At 38.9% G+C, this 10,990-nt stretch overlaps 1 long non-coding RNA gene across 1 annotated transcript; it reads right to left on the bottom strand.

The window, feature by feature from the left end:
* Nucleotides 1–1,839: 1,839 nt before the first annotated feature.
* LOC123134509 (uncharacterized) lies at nucleotides 1,840–6,792 on the bottom strand. Its single transcript, XR_006465657.1, has 5 exons — nucleotides 6,746–6,792; nucleotides 6,297–6,373; nucleotides 2,142–2,230; nucleotides 1,974–2,044; nucleotides 1,840–1,891 (listed from the first exon to the last, which is right to left on the bottom strand). It is a non-coding gene; the product is annotated as an uncharacterized lncRNA (long non-coding RNA).
* Nucleotides 6,793–10,990: the final 4,198 nt, after the last annotated feature.

The following is a 10,990-nucleotide window of genomic DNA, read 5'->3' on the forward strand; positions in this document are numbered from 1 at the left end:
CTGAAACGAGGAAGGAAATCACAATGTTGAAACAAGAGTTCAACAATGTGTTGCAGATGAGGATCCATGGTTGGAATACGAATCTCATGGACTGGTCAACGCACGGCATCGCTTCAAATGGCAGGCGGTAATATAGTAAATCGATCACACGCGTTATAAGCAGACCGTTATAGTTTTAATATAGTTACTTTTTTTTGTAACAGCAACGACTCCGCTTTCCTTGTCCTGCAGGAGATGGCCCACCAGAATGGTACTACTGATTCTGGTAGGAAGACAACTCACGTAAGTACACAATACCTAGGTTTATTGTTCGATTTGCTTACTAGCAATTTATAAATTAATATTTTTCTATATTCTCTAGGATTCAATACAGCTCAGAAAGAACCTGCTGGTCCAGATGCTGACGATAAAAAACAATGAAGCAGCTGGAAACATACCAGATGAAATTAAAGCGGCATTGAGGGTTTTAAACGACTGAATATGGTCCATTGCATTTTCGTATGTCGCAAATAAATGGCAATTACATCTTTGTTAGGGATCGTATTGAGAATTATCTATTTGGCAATACAGAGAAATATAAAATTCATTGGATGGTATATACAGGTTTAAATACTTTGTTTTGATTTGGATATATTAAACATTTGTTTTGCGACGCACCCTATAACTCAAAATATCACGTCAATTATAACAGTAAAGTCATGAACTACATAATTAGCAATACGAACTATATATAACTAACACGTCACTGCCTACTTATCAACATCAGCGCTATAAGAAAAGCGGTTGTCGTAAATCACGACGCTCAGCTCCTTTAAGTTTAGTATATAGAGTGATGACAACAAAGTTAAGGCGATAAATGACAACTGTCCCCACACAGAAACCTTGACTGATTTGACACACCAGCCTTTGCAGCTAAGGCCAAAAGTTCTTGAGGAAGGGAATATAATACCCATCAGGGCCAGAGGCCTCCTTCGGGTTGGCAGAGTTAATGACCTCATTCTCGGTGTTTTAGATCATGTTACATTTGTCCCATAGAGAGGGAGAGACAGATAGACCACCCTCCTGCTTAGCCCCGAACATAGAAGAGAATAATTCCACAATGTGGGATATGATGAGGGATTGATCCGAAGCCCTAACGGCATTAAGGATGATGCAATCTAAAACATCTTCTTCTTCTTCTATCATTGGGGATTCCCCTTTAAGAGTCCAATTGAGGGTACCACGCTGAGGCCAATATATCTCTGCCTGCTGATGCAGCTGCACCAGAGCGGCTTCAAGGTTGTATCAGACTGACCAATCATTTTCCGAGAGGCCTATCGCATGTGCTAAAAGGTCCAAGCTCGCGAACTTTGGCTCTAAAGAATTTTTTTCACTGCGGGTCTCCGCTGCTCTGTTAAGAGACCAGCCCCTAATAAACTGTCGAAAAGCTCATACGAGCATTTGTGCCAGTCGTCCATGGCCCGAAACTATAAATGTGAAGGGATAAGAAGTATAGAAATCTTGGTAAAAAGAATATTGATGAAGCCCTCCACTAGAAGCCAGGAAGCATCAAACTGGAATCACGAAGAGGTCATAGGTTGGTTTATGCCAGCATCCAAAATGAGGGGAGCTGGAACTATATGGGTTTGAATACTTTTTTTTTGTTTTGGATTTATTAAACATTTGTTTTGCGACGCATCATATAACTCGAAATATCAGGTCAATTATAACAGTAAAGGCTTGAACTACATAATTAGCAATACGAACTATATATACCTAACACATCAATGCCTACTTATCAACATCAGCATTAAAAGAAAAATCACTTGTCGTAAATCTATGGGTGATGGAAAGTATGTACCTTATATTCAAAGCTTATTGAAAGTCAACAATTATTTCCTGCATGCTTTACCTGCAAATTAAAGTGGAGCTTGACCCTATTATCATGTTGTAATGGACTGAAGTTATCATAATGTTGTGGATGTTAATCTTACATGAGAAGGCATCAAGGCTCCCCCTGATTGTAGATTCACCAAGGTTTTGTTGATAAATTAACACATTTACACTGAAAACAGGCATATGTAATACGATATATTAGCATAAAGGAAATCCCATGTTACCATGAGCACGACGAGTTCAAAAAAGCAAAAAATATGACATACCAGTCGAAATAGCTTCATGCTTAATGTCAACTCATACACATAACAACCAGAACAGATGTGTGTCTAGAAGCTTAGCTTCATAATAAAATCTGTCAAATGAAAACATCAAAAGGTAACTACAATGAATTTATATACAGTAAACCAAAACAGAAAAATAAAAGGCCAAAGCATTATTTTTCAGTAATAAAAAAAGTGAACAAACAGTTCATTTTAACTTCACCGTTACAACTTTAATATTTTAATAGACAAATCATAGTTAATAAAGCCTCATTATTTCATTTGTCTGGGATAGAAAAATAAGATCGTATTAAATCTAGAGATATGATTACCCTAATAATGATATAATGCTTGTACATACAGACGACCACGGGGAGGAGGAAAATGAAGTTTCTTTTATTTCCCTTTCTGTTGTATTGACAAAACAAGTGGGCTAAAATAATGGAATCGGGAATATATTATCTGATACTGGGAGAAAGATCAGATCCGTCCACAAGTAAAAATATTGTATACATGGAAATGAATAACTGCTTTAATTAAACGACGCTGATCATTTGGAAGGGAATATCAACTCTCCAATTTATTAGATGTCACGGTAACAAAATGATAAACTCCATCTGCCTACTATTTAACCACCCACCCAAGTTCACATATATCCCATCAACAATTTCCGATCGAGAACTAAAGAACTAATTTTCTATCCAATGGAGGCGATCATTGGGAACGCTGCGCACGCACCCGAAGAGGGTGCGCCTGCCGCCCAGGAGGATGTTCCCGGTCCCCAGGAGGATGTGCCTGCGCCCATGGATCTTTTGCCCCCACCAATGCACGCCGTGGAAGATGCACTCCAATACATAATTCACAGTATCATGGGCATTCGAGACGAAGATACATTAAAGTAAGTTGTCTTATTATACATTATTTTGCTATATACCAATCTTGTTTGAACACTCTTTTACACAACAAGGAAAGTTAGCTAAATGGGCAATCCTAAAATATTCATAGGTACATGTCTACGTTTTTAGTTGGAGCCGACGTTACATGAACTATGTCATGCAAACAACATGAAAACAGTTTATAGATTCGATACATGTAGATACATCTAGGTGAGGACAATCTGACCTCGTGCAATGTCATGAATTCGGTTTATAGGTTAGTATAGACAAAATTAAACTAGAAGATGACCATTGAGGTCTTTTCCTAAACGTTGTTGGGCATTTTTTTCCCAGCTCAATATGGATACGAAGCTCCTGGCCGTACCAGATCGACATCACCCTCCGAATGATCCAGGACACCCTTTTTTTCATAAAAAACTTCATCCTGAATGCTCCAACCTTGTTGTGCGTAAGCTTGCGAGCACTGAATTAGAGAGGACCGTAGGCACCAACTGGGTTGGGAGCAAACATTATTTCGACTTGCAGTTTCATTCTCAGCCACAAGCCCTGAGGTACTCCTGGATGACTCTAGGAGAGCGTATCACGATGCTGATTAACTATGTTGTGGTCCAGCCTCTTCCTAAATATGATGTGTTCAAGTCTATAATTGTAAGACACGCTCTTTCTTAAGGTTATTTTTACTTATTATAATTGCAATTGACATGTGTCGACCTGCCACAGTATCTACTACCGTTGAAACTTTCGGATTCGTCGTACGGGTTACTTGTAGTCAACCGGCTGAGGAGGAGGGTTGTCGTGATGGATCCATCCTTCAACACGTTTGATCCTGAAGATAGCACTCATAACATTTTGATGAGGAAGGAAATCACACTGCTGAAGGAAGAATTCAACACTGTGTTGCAGACTAGGATCGCTGGTTGGAATACCCAAATCATGGATTGGGAAGAAGATTCCATGTCCTGTGCTGCTCGTCGGTAATCTACTAAATTGATCGCATACATAATGATGCAGACCATTATAATGTTTAATATTTTTTTGACGCAGCAAACACTCCGGCTTCTTTGTGCTACAGGAGATGGCCCACCAGATTGGTCGTTTACGTAGCATGGGCTGGATGAACACTACCGTAAGTACATAAATTATGAGTTGATGTGTGCTAATTATTATCCAACCAGTTTATTAAATGATTGAGTTTTTGCGCCTTTCCTAGGATCCAATACAGCTCAGACACCATGTTACGGTCCAGATGTTAATGTTCAAAGACAATGAAGCTGCTGCAAACATCCCGCCAGAGATTAGAGCGGCTCTGAGGGTTTTAAGCAATTGAAGATGGACTGATGCATGCAGATATGCCAATAATATTTTTCTATACTTCAGATTTGTTATGCATCGATTTGACAATTATTATTTTTGATATGAATACTTAGATAATAACTGTATGGGGTCTTCTATAGACGTATGTTTACAAATTGTAGGATGTTTTGGTATTATCAAACTATTCAAACTTTATGGTGTTTTGGTATTATTGAAGTTTGGTTTTATTACCATATTGTTGGATTATTAATTGATTTTGTTGCAACGTCCTGAATGAATCATTCGGTTGTTTGCCATGAATGAGCCGTTAGCCCCATCTGTGCAAGCTGTACATGGGTAATAGGGCTTGACGCTAGATGAGATGAGTCGCCAGGGTTTAATGTTTTTCCTAAACTAGGCAAATGCATGTGTGTGCACAGGATATTTACATCCTTCGGCAGCAGCACTGTGCCTCCAATTGTGTTAATATCTATACTACTCTTAACCAAATGAACATTTTCTTTTCTATGAGCACCCCATTATGTGTACCAAGATTAATTGGTGCCACCAGATTATCTAACGGCCTAAAACGGAGGTTATGATTGCACGTAGCAATTAATTGACGGACTATACTCTGCCGAGCGGACGAATATTCCCCCCTCATGCCACGCTCCATTCACGAAAAATTCTGCCGAGATCCCCGTGCCCCTCTCCCTCACGTAGCTCTATCCCTCAAAACCCCCACTGGTTTCCAGCGCCTCCAACCACAGCTAACTCTCACCCCCACTAATTGAAGAAGGATGTGGAGGCGGACGTGGGTTAGATATAGTTCATGCGTGTCTTATGTATGCGACCGGTCGTTGATGGGGCGGGGGTGACGCATCAGGAGTTATCCATCTTCCTCCATTATCCTATACCACTCGATTGCCGGTACCATGCGCCTCTACCTAGCCCTTTGTTGTTACCTCTGCCATGCTAAGAATTTGAGATGTGCATGAATACTGTAAGGAATAAGATAACGAGCAAGAAGCCGAGGTAGTGGATTCGGCATCTGGGTCGAGAGTAGGTCTTAGCCACGCTTCATGGTGCATGTGAAGATAAATTCAGCCATTGCCTCGGACAGGCTTTGTTCCGTCGGCGGCGCGGTGAGATAGTATATGGCAGGAGCGCACGGCTGGCCTGTTGTACGCTTACGGTGCCTTGGTGTGCAGGGGCACGACTGCGCCCGAGTATGGAGAGGGGTTTCCTTTAATGGCTTGAAGCAGGCGTGTTGTCTTGGTGTCGGCTTTGATCTGCTCTGCTCACGAAGGATGCAGAGGGGTTGGCGGCTTTGGCGCTGGGAAGAGGAAGCTGGTTGTGCTTTCTCTTGTGTTTCAGATAATATACTGTGCAACCTGTACTAATCCTCTGTGTGGCAAGGAAAACTAGGAATATGTGGGACCATGATTAAACTTGATCTTTTTGTCTCCCTCTCAAGTCTCAGTTTGGTTTGTACACCATATATGTTGGAGCTAATGTTGATGTGTAGTGATTTATCATCCATTTGATTGAAAGTTCAGGTGGTCTTGGGGACCTCTATGTGGCAGAAGATAGAGAGTTGGTGCCTTTTTGTTGCAAATAATTATAGCTTTCTAGGTAGTTCTCAACTTGATGCAATATTAAGTTGTTGTATGTGGTCCTAGGCTCACAACAAATGCTGAATCATAGCAGTGAATGTAAGTTTTATTCCATGTATAGTACGTAGCAGATTTATAGCTTACTATACTTGTATAATTCCTACAACTCCCACATTAACGTACTGGCAGCCCTAAATAGTAAAGTCCATACACGATATTGCAAAAGATCCATAAAGTCATGAATTATATTTGGCAAAAATAACTATATGTAATTATCATGTCAATGCCTACTGATCAACATCAGCGCTAAAATAAGTAGTTGATTTCATGCATCCAGAATTAGTATTGGTTACCTTTGGCATTGGGAAACCATGGAGAAACTGGAATTGAAAGCATTCATCGAACTTGTGTGGTCTCTCAGATATTACAACTGCAAAAAGTAAATTGAGACTGTACATTACTACCAAAATATGGAATGAAGTATTAGTACAAACTGTTAAATCATACAAAAATATCTAAGAGGAAAATGATTAGTGTGCATGCCGTGAATTTATTTTTGCTGTAGCTAAACTTTGGCATGCAAGCAATGAAAATCTTTTTATTTAATTAATACAATAATTTAATTCTTTAGTAAGATATGATTTTTACATCTTTTCTTATTTATTAACAGGTGTGCATTTGATGGAAAAAGGAAACAGATCTGCACCATCAACAATGGTATATATGGTAGAAAACAATGTTATATATGGTATAACTATATTCAGCCATGATCTGCTACCCAGTTATTCTCCGCATGTCCTACCTATATATGTTAACCTTGTCTGCCATCCCTCCTCCCCCTCCTTGCTGTTCTTCGGCCATCACAACAGCAGACCTGGAGGAAAATTACCCAAGGAGTACCTTGTGTAAGCAAGGACCATCTAGAAGGCGAGTTCCTCTAGGTACGAACAATTCTGGATCTTTATCTTCTCTAAAATTGTAATAGTTGTTATATTAGTATGTTTTATCTTGCATTTTCTGTATGTTCACCTTCAAAATTATAGCATGGATTCATAACACGTGATTTTCTGAAGCACATTTTATATCAATAAAAGCATGCATGCAATTCTTAACATGGCAGACAACAAACAAATAAACAAACACTTATGAAAATCTTGAATATTATGACAGTCATGATAATAAGTCCTTTCATGTAATAAAAGCCTATGCGTTGCACCGGGTGCTACAAAATGTAAATCTATGCTTACACAGTTCAAAAAAACTACGAACAATCAACATTGCAATCAGTCAAACAGCCATATCAGAACAAATAATTCAAACAATTTTGGTTAAAAATATTTGTCAAATATCTAATATCTTTTAAGTTTGCAAATCCCGTACCATTCATAGGAAACATACACATGGATATGCTCTTACTTGATTTTCCACATGGCAAGTTGAAATAATTTTTGTTGTATCAAAAGTATTGTGATAATATTTAGGATCAAACTTGATGAATGATTTCGGATTAAGTAGTTAACAAAACAATACAAATAGATCTCATTGTTGCATGCCCAAGGCTCAAACCCAATAATACACATGCACCCATAGTGAACAATAACCAGATAATTCATGTGCAAAATCATTCAAAAACATTGGCTACATGTTCTCCATTAATAATTCACAACCAATAGTCAAGTCATGTTCGTATGTAAGTTTCATAGCTTCATATATATTGAGCCTTATCTAGAAAAATAGTTGGAAATTAATAAGTGAAATTAAATTGATGGTCATGGTTGGCTGTTAATTAGTGTCAGTGTTGGCAGGCAATTATACAACTAACCATCGAGAAACGAATTTGCTACTTAAATTCATTGCTGGTTAGAATAATAGATCCATTATATAGTTTACAGAAGCTTTTAGAGATGAAGACTCATCTTAGTATAGTCGTAGGTCCGGCCGGTGACAGCGTTGGGGACTTGGTGACGACCTGGCAAACCACGCCATGCCTGGTAAACACTGCAACATATCAATTTCCTATGTGTGAACTAATTATCCATAACTACCTTAATTAAAGTAGTAGTGACTTAGCTCAAAAACTAAAAAACATTATCCATACCCCACAGAAGTTCCATCTACAAATAAACAGCCAAACATCCATTGACAACCACAGTGCTAACAAGTATCAAAATGCGCACACCTCATAGCATATCATATTTATGCTATAAATATATATGATTGAGTGGAATAGTTAAGAGCTCGTGAAAAAGGAATACTGAACATTCCAGTTTTGTATTTGATGAGCAATATGGAATGTGATGAGCAATAACAACAGCATACCTATAGCTCTCGTTCTTTCTCAGTTTTACATATTGCCCGGACCTATCCAGTATATATGTATTGTACTGCCACCATCAGTTATATATTGGCTACTTCCTAAAAAAATATGTGTTAGTGTTGGTTCACTAATAACATGTATGGCAAGCTGTTTTCATGCATCCAGTATTAGCATTGGTTACCTCTGGCATTGGGAAATCATGTAAAATATGGAATTGAGATCATTCATCGAACTTGTGTGATCTCTCATATATTACAACTGCACAAAGTTTTTGTAGACTGTACATTACTACAAAAATATGAAATTAAGTAATATTACAAAAATAGCTAAGCAGGAAAAAGATCAGTGTGCATGTCGTGAATTCGTTTTTGCGGTAGTTAAACTTGGCATGCAAGCAACTAAAATTATTTATTTAAATAATACAAAAATTTAAGTCTTTAGTAAGTTCTGATTTTGTACATATTTTCTAATTTATTCCCAGGTAACGTTTAGTTTGAAGAAGGAAATAGAACTGCACCTTACAGGTATATATGGTAGATAGTTTCTAAGCCATGTTATGCTATCCAGTTATCCTTCGCATGGCCTAATCTACCTTTCCCTTCGGCCATCACAATAGCCAGACCCGGAGGAAAATTTCACAAGGAGAACCTTGTGTAAGCAAACAACATCAAGGAGGTGAGTTCCTCTAGGTATGAATGATTCAGGATCATTAGCTTATCTTAAGGTATAAAAGTTGTTATATTAGGATCAAGTTTGGTTGATGTATAGTATCGAAAGTATGTTTTATCATTCATTCTCTGTATGTTCACCTACAACAGTATGCATGCAAATCTGAACACATGATTTTTTGAAGCACATTTTATGGCAATACAAGCATGCATGCTATTATGAACATGGCAGATAACAAACAAATAAACAAACACATTTCAAATCCTGGATACCAGTAAAATTCATTAGTTCCTTTTCTTTGTTCAGTTTGTGGTCTTAAAAAAATTTGACCAAACAAAAATACGAGAAACTGTGATATGTCTGGAAGTATAATGGAAGAAAGGTGTCTTGTAAATGTGGCAGCAAATTATCATATTGATCATGTACATTAATAAATAAATGCATACCAACCAGCTTAGCCTATAACTAAATGCATATCAATCATGTACACCAAATAAGAACACTTTCTTCTTTCTGGTGTTGCTGAGTATTTGCATTTAGTGAGCATCACTGGTAGGCCTCAAGTGTCCCATAGATGTCCAGCATCAGAAGATAAAAACATGCTTAGTCAGATTGATGCTCAAAAAACTGCCCTTCGTGCTGAAAAGGCGGCAATATGCTCCATGAGTTAGTGTCGCAATGGCAATAAATAAAAGCTACGGTCAATCCCTAAAAAGTTGTTCCTTTATGTTCGTAAGCAAGTCCTCTGCATTGGGCAACTATATGTCGCATTATCAAAAGTCACAGATATAGAAGTATTAAAGGTGTTGATCGACGACATGGAGTGCCCAAGCAAAGATAGTGCAATGAATATATTATACACATGGATTTTTTTATTCTTTTTGTTAGAAGACAACATTCCATATTCTAGATAAGAAACCATATATGTAACTAATTCACACACTTTGCTGTTGTGTGTGCACCATATAACCTTGTGTATGTTGACCGTATAGCATTGTGTATGTTCACCCTATAAGACGCAAGAAGCCGACAAGAAAACTAGCCACACCTAAATAACTGAGGTACAAAACTTAAACTGCAGCTAGCCGCATGCATGTTTCACACTAACCTGATGCTTTTGCTACATACGTCATTAAAAGTGCATGTAAACCACCTTGTTGCTATGTCAGTCAATACTTAGATGTAAGGGTCTATTGCTAGGTTCAGTTAGACTTAATGCAATTGTATCTTAATTTGATTTCAAGCTTGGAGCTATTTTTTAATCAAACCTCCAAATTATGCATAATAAAGAGTCTGATCAAGTAACTAAACTGTCCTAAATACTTACCAAAGTGGGCCAGTTCGCATCTGTAGGATCATAAATTATACAAATAGTAAGAAAATAGGATAAAATACTAAACAAGATTAAAACATGCATGTCCCCAAGACAAGAAAATGGAAGGTATTACATAGGTACACTGCATGACCGAGACTGTATCTACCAGGGGAGTATTTGTAGTAGCTTGGGCAATCGTCAGAAGAGTTGACCATGCGCAAGCAATCTGAAAACACTTCTCGATCGATTGATAGTCTCAAATCCATCTCTCTTCTCCTAAAGCTAACGTAGTAGCAGTACACGCTCAAGTAGCTAGCCCTAAATTACAGCAAACCGCGGACCTCCGGCCATTAGAAGGGACGGGGGAGGGGGGAGGGTCCGTTTGTCTCACCTTGCCGCGGAAGTGGGTGTGGGGGGAGGGGGGCGGCGGTTTGGTTGCGGAAGACGGCGGAGTGTTAGACGATGTAGACCACACACTGCACCACTGTGACTGCACCTCGTGGTGGTGCTTCTTGCCGGCGATGAAGACGACTACCTGCACCGCCGTGGCCCGTGCGTATGCCGTCGGGGAGCCGCCTCGAAACAGAAGGCGAGGAGGAGATCAGGCAAGGGAATCCACAAATGGAAGAAGTAGAGGAGGAAAGGGTTCGGACTAGCGTACCGTAGTTTCTACCGTTGCAGATCGAAGCACCAGCAACGAATCTTGAAATCTCCCAGCGCGTCGGCCCACCTCCCCACTTTGGATC

Source organism: Triticum aestivum, chromosome 6B, assembly GCF_018294505.1.
Source record: "Triticum aestivum cultivar Chinese Spring chromosome 6B, IWGSC CS RefSeq v2.1, whole genome shotgun sequence".
Taxonomy (NCBI): Eukaryota; Viridiplantae; Streptophyta; class Magnoliopsida; order Poales; family Poaceae; genus Triticum; species Triticum aestivum.